A 9,122-nucleotide genomic window follows, 5' to 3' on the forward strand; every position below is an offset into this window, starting at 1 on the left:
CAGCATGCAATTGAGCTTACAAGAAGTCAAAAACATTTGAGGAACAACTTCAGCAAGTATAACAGGTTAAGGGGAAAAAGTGTGGACTAAGCCTATCTAACATCTTTAGTTACATTCCAAGGAGATGCTCAAAAATGGATCATCAGAAAGAGATGCTCTAAAATGATTAGTGTACTACATGTATTTAACTAGCTTGTTATACCCGCGCTTCCCGGCGGGCACGGGACGTCTTCTTTGATAAAATTTGAAAAACTTCAATGTAAAAAAAAGACAAAATTGCAGTACACGTCCTTTATGTTTACATAAAATTGCAGTGCACGTCCTTTATGTTCAAAAGTTTCATTGCACGTCCTTTACGTTTGTTTTTTGTTGCATTGCAAGTCCTTTACCACAAACCCAGTTAGTTTTCTTAGTTATCTTAATCACATGCCTAGCACACGTTGGGAAAAATAGTCATTTTAATCCCCTAACTTGTATAACGACTCTTTCAAAACTCATATAATCTATATAATCTCTATAAGCAGGTTTCTCAATTTATATATATGCGCAAGAAAATGCATATGAAACAAACCGACTATGGAATGTATGTTTAGCAAACATGTTTTGCAAGTATTTTTGTGTACAAGTTCTATTAGGCATAATCACGATGAAAATGCAAATAAAAACACTCACTTAGTTTGTAAACAAAATAAATTGACCAAGTAAACCTTTATTGACCAAATAAACTTGTAGACCAATCAAAATGGCCAAATAAAATTCAGTAAATAAACCCTTAAATTCACCTAATAGATCTTGTACGCAAAAATGCTTGCGAAACATGTTTGCAGAACATGCATTTCATAATCAATTTGTTTGATGTGTGTTTTCTTACAATATACGTACATATATTAATTGAGAGGACATTCTTATAGAAGTTCATATAGATTGTCCAAGTAGCATATGGAATCTGAAAGAATCATTATACTAATTAGGGAATTAAAATGATTATTTTGCCCATTATGGGGCGTAATGGGAGGATATGGCGTGATATAAGGCCCCATTACGGATGGTCTAATGTGCATGTGGGTCCCTTGGGTGTGCGATTCATGTGATTTAACGTGTGGGGTCAATGGATTTGTACCAGGGGCAAACTCACATTATAGGGTGGGTGGGCGGCCGCACCCCTTAAAAAAAAATTAGTGGTATTTTTCGCGAAAAATTACGACCGCACCCCTTGGAAATTTTCGTCCGCACCCCTTGGAAAATTCCGACCGTACCCCTTAGAAAAAAATGTTATGAATTTATATAAAAAAAATTGTGAACACGGATTGAAACCCGATCAAATAAGGTAAACAAGTTAGCCCACTAAGCCCTTTAATAAAACTTAACTCAACCCATCAAACCCAATAACTTAATAACCATTCAAGCTCAACCCAACTACTAGGTTTGTTAAACAAAATCAGTCCACATAATAAACAAAAAAAAAAAAAAAAAAACACAAATCGCTGCCACTTGCCAGCGACTCCCGCCCTCCCTCCGCCTCATTTCAGCGCCCAGCGACAACATAATTCCGGTCGGCGACTGCAAAATTCTGGCCGCAAACTGGTTAATTCAGGCCGCCCCAGCGACATGTTTTTTTTTTTTTTTTTTTTTTTTGTTATTTTGATGTTTATGCGATTTTGTTCAAGAGTCACGAGATAATAGGATTTTAGGATAGGTTAAAAAGTTTAAACTTTTATGTGTTAAAAAGTTATAAAGTTTAAACTTTTATGTTTTTGAATACTTAATATGTTTACCCTTTGTTTACATTCCTCTATACATTACTCTAGTTCAATTAATAATGGATGGATGAATTGCACATGAATTTTTTTTAGGTAAAACAATGGATGACACTAAACCGGTACTAATATGGTAAAGTATCGAAATACCGGTACCAATACCGGTACCGTACCGGTACCGAATCGATAAGGTAATCGGTATCAATATTTCCTCAATTTCGGTAACGGTATTTACGGTATCGTACCGATCTCATCCCTACCTGACCCGATCCGACCCGCTATAAACAAATTTTTTTTATATAGCTAAGGGTCTAAAATCTTTAAAAAAATTCCGCACCCCCAGGAAAAAGGTCCGCCACTGATTTGTACAATATTGACAATCGACAACCTTGACTCTAGGGGTGTTCATCGAATCAAATTTCGAATTTCCGAATCGATTTTTTCGAATTTTTTTTTTTTTTACATGAATTCATATTCGATTCAATTCGATTAGTGTTCAAAACCGAATTTGAATCGAATTCAAACCGAATTCAAATAAATTCGATTTAGTTCAAATTCACCTCTGATTCCGCCCCTGCATTAGTTCGATTAATATTATTTTTGTTTGACTCCAAATCATATTTTTGTTCAACTTTTGCAGATTCGATCGAGATTTGAGATGGCGAACTGGAGTCAAGCTGGTACCGGGGGTGTGCGAAAGCACGATGAACTTCAAGATCACTAAAGAAGCTCCCGAAACCGCATACAGGAATGCAAAACGAAACAACGTTAAGGTCAAGGGGTTGCTTATAGCCAACCCATCGAACCCGTTAGGCACGTTCCAAGACCGGGAGACCTTAAAAGATGTAAATTTCATTAATGATAAAAGTATCCACCTCGTGTGTGACGAGATATATGCCGGCACGGTAACCAAAGGTGACGAGTTCGTGAGCATCGCCGAGGTGATAAAGGAAGAACCCCAAATGCAACCTCGACTTGGTTCATCGGGTTTATAGTCTTTCCAAAGACATGGGGTTCCCCGGGTTTGGAGTCGGGATTGTGTACTCCTACAATGATAAGAGTTTTGAGTGTCACCCGTAATATTTCGAGCTTTGGGCTTGTTCCGATCTAAGCCCAACACATGCTTGCCTCTATGCTCTCGGGCAATAAGTTCATTGATGCCTTTATTCCGAGAGCAGAATCAGACTGGCCCGTAGGCATGATATGTTTAACCGTCAACTATGCCAAGTCAGGATAGGGAGTTTGGAAAGCAAGGCGGGCTTGTTTCTTTGGGTGGACTTGCGTCAATTTCTAAAAGAACCCACTTTTGAATCAGAAATGACATTCTGGCGGATTATAATTAAAGAACTTAAGCTTAATGTCTCACCGGGCCAGTCTTTTCATTGCTCTGAGCCCGGGTGGTTTCGTGTTTGCTTTGCAAATACGGATGATGAGACCACATTGATCGCGTTATGGAGGATTAAACATTTCGTGCGACATAACAGAAGCCTTAACAACCAACATCTAAGGTTATCCTCAAGAAGGTTTGAGGATATGTTAACTCCTCACTCTCCTCTTGCCTCGGCCTTTGTGTGGGCGGAAATTAGACGTGCAATATACGGTATCGGTTGGTGTATGGTAGAGTGATACTCCATGTAATTATCAATGCAATGTGTGAAATTTAAATAATTATAGCTAGCATTTTTGACCAAAATAGAGGGTTGGTTATGACTTATGACAGAGATAGTAGACACATGACCTGAAATGACTGGCTTATTGTATTAAATTAAAATATTAAATGAAAGTTGAAGTTGTAACAATATTCAGAATAAACTTGGTCATGTGTTTTATTGTTAAGTTTTGGTTACAGTTTACATCGGTGTGTACTAAAATGAGGCAATCAGTTTAATCTATAGGGATTTTTACATATTTCCCCCTCTTAAGAAGCTTTATTACATATTTCCCTAAACCATAAATTTAATTACATACTTCCCCTTCCTAAAGAAGCCTTATTACATATTTCCCCAATCTTTAAATTTTTATTACATATTTCCCTAACCTCTAAATTTAATTACATATTTCACCTTCCTAAACCTCATATATTACATATTTATCCATTTTATTAAAAATACTCTTATAGAATTACTATTTTACCTTTATTATTTTTAAATCTTTGTATATATTTAGAGATAAATAGTATAATTAATATTTTTAAACAACTAAATCCATCAGCTCGAAACAGCAAGTGTGCATCTTACTTGCAAAATATGTGATTGCAAGTTGTAAGCCAAACTGCATATCTAAGATTCTAAGAAGACGTAAGCTGCAAATAATTTTAGAAAAAAAAGTGCATAATTTTAAACGTTGAAAAACCATGATCTTTTATACATAAGAAATCCAATTAAATTTCTTTAAATAAAATAAAAACTTTGGTGTCAATAATTTATTATAACCCAAGATAAAAAAAAAAAAAATAGTTGTTTTTGATCTTGATTTACTTAATGCCCTTTCGAAGATGTTGTAACAAGCAATGATATAAAGTATTATATGGAACAATATGGAACTCGCAAATATTATCCTTTGTCATATGTCATTTATCTATGATTAAGCATGGATAACCCATAAACTTACTTTATCCAATTACACCTTTCCGGTTTTCCTATGTCTATCAATAAGAATTTTTGACTGGAAACACATACAAAGATTTAAAAATATTATTCAAGTTGTTACTTTTAAAATTATAATTATTGCAGGAAGCTAGGAAATATATTGTAGTTATTTATTTAATAAACTCATTAGGGGTAAAATAGTAATTCTATAAGAGTATTTTTAATGAAATTGATAAATATGTAATATATAGGGTTTAGGAAGGTGAAATATGTAATTAAATTTAGGGATTGCAGAAATATGTAATAAAAATTTAGAGATTGGGGAAATATGTAATAAGGCTTCTTTAGGAAGGGGAAATATGTAATTAAATTTGTAGTTTAGGGAAATATGTAATAAAGCTTCTTAGGAGGGGGAAATATGTAAAAATCCCATCTATAATACATACTTTTCTATCATTTTATTCAATAGATACACATAAAATGTGGTCAAAGGTTAATTCACTGATTGAGTGTATGCAAATATTTGTCTCTAAAATAACATTTTGTAAGACCGCCCGTAATGGGGCGTTTGTTTTAAAAAAAAACGCCCGAACACGCCCCCATCTCATTACACCCGGGCGTTTTCCGGCGTGTTCTTTGACAAAATTACATCCGGCATTTTTAAAATAACGCTGAACCTAAAACAAATTGCATGAGGATGATATTGACTGGCCAATGGAAGTGGTCCAACTGGTAGTTTCATTTTCTTATTATTTTTCTTTTATCCTTCTCTCTATAAAAAAATAATTGTTAAATGATTGGAAGGGGCGTTATTATTCCCACTACGCCACTTTTACAATAACGCCCCCATGCTGACTGAACTGTCACATGGCAGAAAACGCCCCATGGTGGGGGCATTATTGATAAAACCACTACGCACAGTCTAAACGTGGGAAAAAACCGGGAACCTAAGCTGGTTCCTGAACCGAATAAACCAGTTTTAAACCAAACCGAACCGTCGGTTTGTAATCAATTTGAGAGGCCCTCCATTGAAACCGTATCTAATGATTACACAATACTCATAAACTAATTGTTCGAACTTCGAAGATCTGCATATCGCCGCTGCCAGTTGTGTCACACCCTCAAATTACCAACTAGGGAGTGTCCCTGTTAGGCGTGTGACGACTAGCAATGAGCCACCAATTACATTGAATCACAAGTTCTAAATAAAGTTTCATCATTTAATAGTAATAAAATCCAAACATAAGTAATTCAAGACTATCAAGTTCAGCGGAAGCGTTAACGTATCATAATGTAAATACTTTCCAAACAACCATAGTAAATAAATGTTTGATAAATAAACCCAGCAAGGCAACCATGACCACTCACGCCCTCCGGCCAGCAAGTTCCTGTTCCCAAGTACCTAACGACCTGCGAGCATGTAACAAGTGTATCAGACAAAGCTGGCGAGTCCACAGTTTAAGAAAACGTTTGTTACCAGTTGAATGTAAAACTGTAACATCCGTCAAAATGGTTTCCCAAAAATCCGACCCACTTTGAAATCTGGATCCTAAATTTTTTTTTCCTCTCCAACTAACTTCACTAATATATATCCTAATCATATACTCAATTTAAATATACATAATACACTTTATTAGTAATAATTATGACTAATAAACATTTGTTTTGAGAAATTAATAAAATTTAATGTAATGGTTTCACTTGTTTCTAAATACTACGTACATAAGGAATTTAATAAAAGAAACACTTTAACAATATATAATATATAGTAATATAATTTCTAAAGTCAACCAATCTTCCCAAAGTTGTCTCAATACTGACTAATGGTCACATTTTTTTTAAATATAAACCTTTACAAAATTTGCTGCCCAAAAACATACAACTGTCATTTCCTTTTCCTTTCCTTCGTTGACTTCTAGTAATTTACAGCTAATTATATGGTTTCCTAATTACTAATGTTATGAATCTAGACATATTATGGAGCCAAAAACACACACGCTGGTCAACTTTCGATTACAGAAACTACGCAATATACCGAAACAAGATTTTAAAGGTGTATATATATAGCATCAGCCATCTCGACTCATCGACACCACTCGAAAGACCCTCACAAACTCACGCCCAACACCTCTCACAACCCCACATCATTTCGAACACCTTACACCCTTTGCCGGAATCGGAGTTACGTCGGAACCAAAACCTCCAAAACTACACTCAAACTCGCCGGAAAACTTGCACATAGCCGGAACCTCGCCGGAGAAGACGACCGGCCCGGTAAACTTTTTTTTTCTCCGATTTTCTTCGTTCCTTCTTTCTTCTTTCTTTTCTTTTTACTTACTGTTATATCACGTTACTATTATTATTATTATTATTATTATTATTATTATTATTATTATTATTATTATTATTATTATTATATTTCATATTCATTATTATTAATATTTTATATCTTAATCAGTAAACTAATATTATAATAGTAAATCAGTATTTATAAACATTACTATCATTAATCAGATATATTATTTTCAGGAATATTGGTAATTTTTATTCAGAAAAATTAATATATAAAAGTCAGTATTTATATTGGGATTATTAATACTATATATATACTTAATTATAATATGTATAAAACAGAAATATTATTAATAATATTATCAGAATTATTATTATTATCAGAACTATTATAAAATCAGTAATATTATTATTAGACTTTTAATAATAATCAGATTTATTATTTAATCTTAAAAATTCTGGTTTTATATTTATTTTCAGAATTATTAATATAATATTTGTCATATTATTTATTTAAACATGTAAATAAGGTTCATATATTATTAATTAAATTCAGTAGTTTTATAATTAATGTAATCAGAAATTTATTAGTAGATATATATTAATCAGTATTTTATCACTAATAATTTATATATTAAATCAAAATATTTATTTTATGTATCAAGTTGGTTATATCACAAATATCATATTATTATTAACCTATTTTCGTTGTTATAATTATTCGACATCAATAATTAACAATCTAGAAGTCTTGAAACTTTATTTTCCAACATTAATTTCATCATAATCACCAACTAGTATTAACGAATTCCCAAACACAATAGGGTAATCTTCTTGCGCTCGTTGCAACTCTTGCAATCTATTGGACAACTCTTTCTCTTATTCTCTTACCAAGAAACGCAACGCACTCTAAGGTGAGTATACATGACCCATTTTCTATTTTCCACTTTTGGGTGCAATATGTATTCTATATCAAACATCACGATCACATCAAACATTTTACGCACACTCTATCCTTACTCTATGTGATACATTTTAATCATGTTAGACATGTTATGCTAATGTAAACATTCATGACTATGTGTTCATTAACTTCGTACAAGCCTCTCCTAACAATGGTAGCGCTATAGGTTGAGAAACGCCCCTCCTGTTCTATGAGCAGGTATTGTTAGGTTTAAACTATGTCAAACATACTCAAACTCGTTTGGGTACACTTTAATTGCGTTAAACTTTGGTTTGGGCACATAGAGTAACATCGTTTCGAGTATATACTGTTTACATGATATTGTATTTCACATTTGGATATGAACAACATTTTAAACACGTATTATGCTATGTATGCAAACTTGTATACTCGCCAACATGCTTTTGTTGATTTATTTTAATACATATTGCAGGTTGATTGATCAAGATACAAGAAAACAAGCTAGGATGGCTTAGAAACTCATTCTAGAAATAAACTATTGTTTGAATTTATATTTGATTGTTGAAACTTTGTATTATCCTTTAGAATTTAATAAAATGATTTAAATTAGATTGTCACATTTAGTGTTATGTTGTTTTGAGCAATTTGTTCGTCTCATCCCGATGTTTCCGCCATCGGTTGGGGTGTGACAAAAACAGTTCAATAACCAATGCAAGTAATATTGTTAATATCTCAATTTCGAACAAGACGGCTCCTGAAATACATGACTGCCCTTTCCCACGTACTCCTATCCAGTACTGGGCCCGACTGGGTCATTAGTTCACATCCGTCCTCTCTAGGAGCGGTGTGAGGGTGCCAAACCTAAGTAGCGCTACCAACTAATACCCGTTACCCTCCAGGTAACAATATAAGGGACTTACAAGAATGATAAGTGAGAATATTAACCAATATACCCGTTTTTACCCAAAAGACTTATCCCTCCACGGGATACCCACTGACTGTCCCCAACCACTGGGACGCATACTCGAATGTAGTGAACTCACCTTAGGTTTGCTCGGTATGTCTATTTACGTACTCACGTTGATCAATCAAGTCCTAGCATGAATATCAATCTAATCAGTTCACATACACCCAAGCTATATAGTTTCTTACTTACATCACACAAGTAGCGCACATGCATTACACTTATCATCAGACAACATAACAACCAATTATCATCATGAAATCTCACAATAACTAGTTGGTTCACGTACAAGTTCATGTCACAATTTCATACCTCATATGTTACATAATAATTAACATCGCACAGTGCACCATTTAAATACGCTATCGGCCTAACAAAGTTTACAACTTAATCTTCTTACCCAAACCTTCACAGTCTTTTCGCGGCTCAGACGCCCCGGCCCAACATACAAAAATATGTGTGTGTGGGTCGCAACCCTTAATAGGCCCACGAGAAACAACCCGGAATGAATGGGCCGGTGTTGTCGTGCAACCCACTATTCCGAAGCCCAGCCAAGATTACGTAAAATAGTGTGGCCCAGTCATGCATGTTTATTT

At 34.2% G+C, this 9,122-nt stretch overlaps 1 long non-coding RNA gene and 1 pseudogene across 1 annotated transcript; both read left to right on the forward strand.

The window, feature by feature from the left end:
- The first annotated feature begins 554 nt into the window (after nt 1-554).
- On the forward strand, nt 555-3,574 carry LOC110866955 (annotated as a pseudogene).
- Nucleotides 3,575-6,332: 2,758 nt separating this feature from the next.
- LOC110867331 lies at nt 6,333-8,181 on the forward strand. The gene is made up of 3 exons (XR_002551527.2): nt 6,333-6,619; nt 7,462-7,551; nt 8,035-8,181. It is a non-coding gene; the product is annotated as an uncharacterized LOC110867331 (long non-coding RNA).
- Nucleotides 8,182-9,122: the final 941 nt, after the last annotated feature.

The sequence above is a fragment of the Helianthus annuus genome, chromosome 13, assembly GCF_002127325.2.
Source record: "Helianthus annuus cultivar XRQ/B chromosome 13, HanXRQr2.0-SUNRISE, whole genome shotgun sequence".
Classification (NCBI taxonomy): domain Eukaryota; kingdom Viridiplantae; phylum Streptophyta; class Magnoliopsida; order Asterales; family Asteraceae; genus Helianthus; species Helianthus annuus.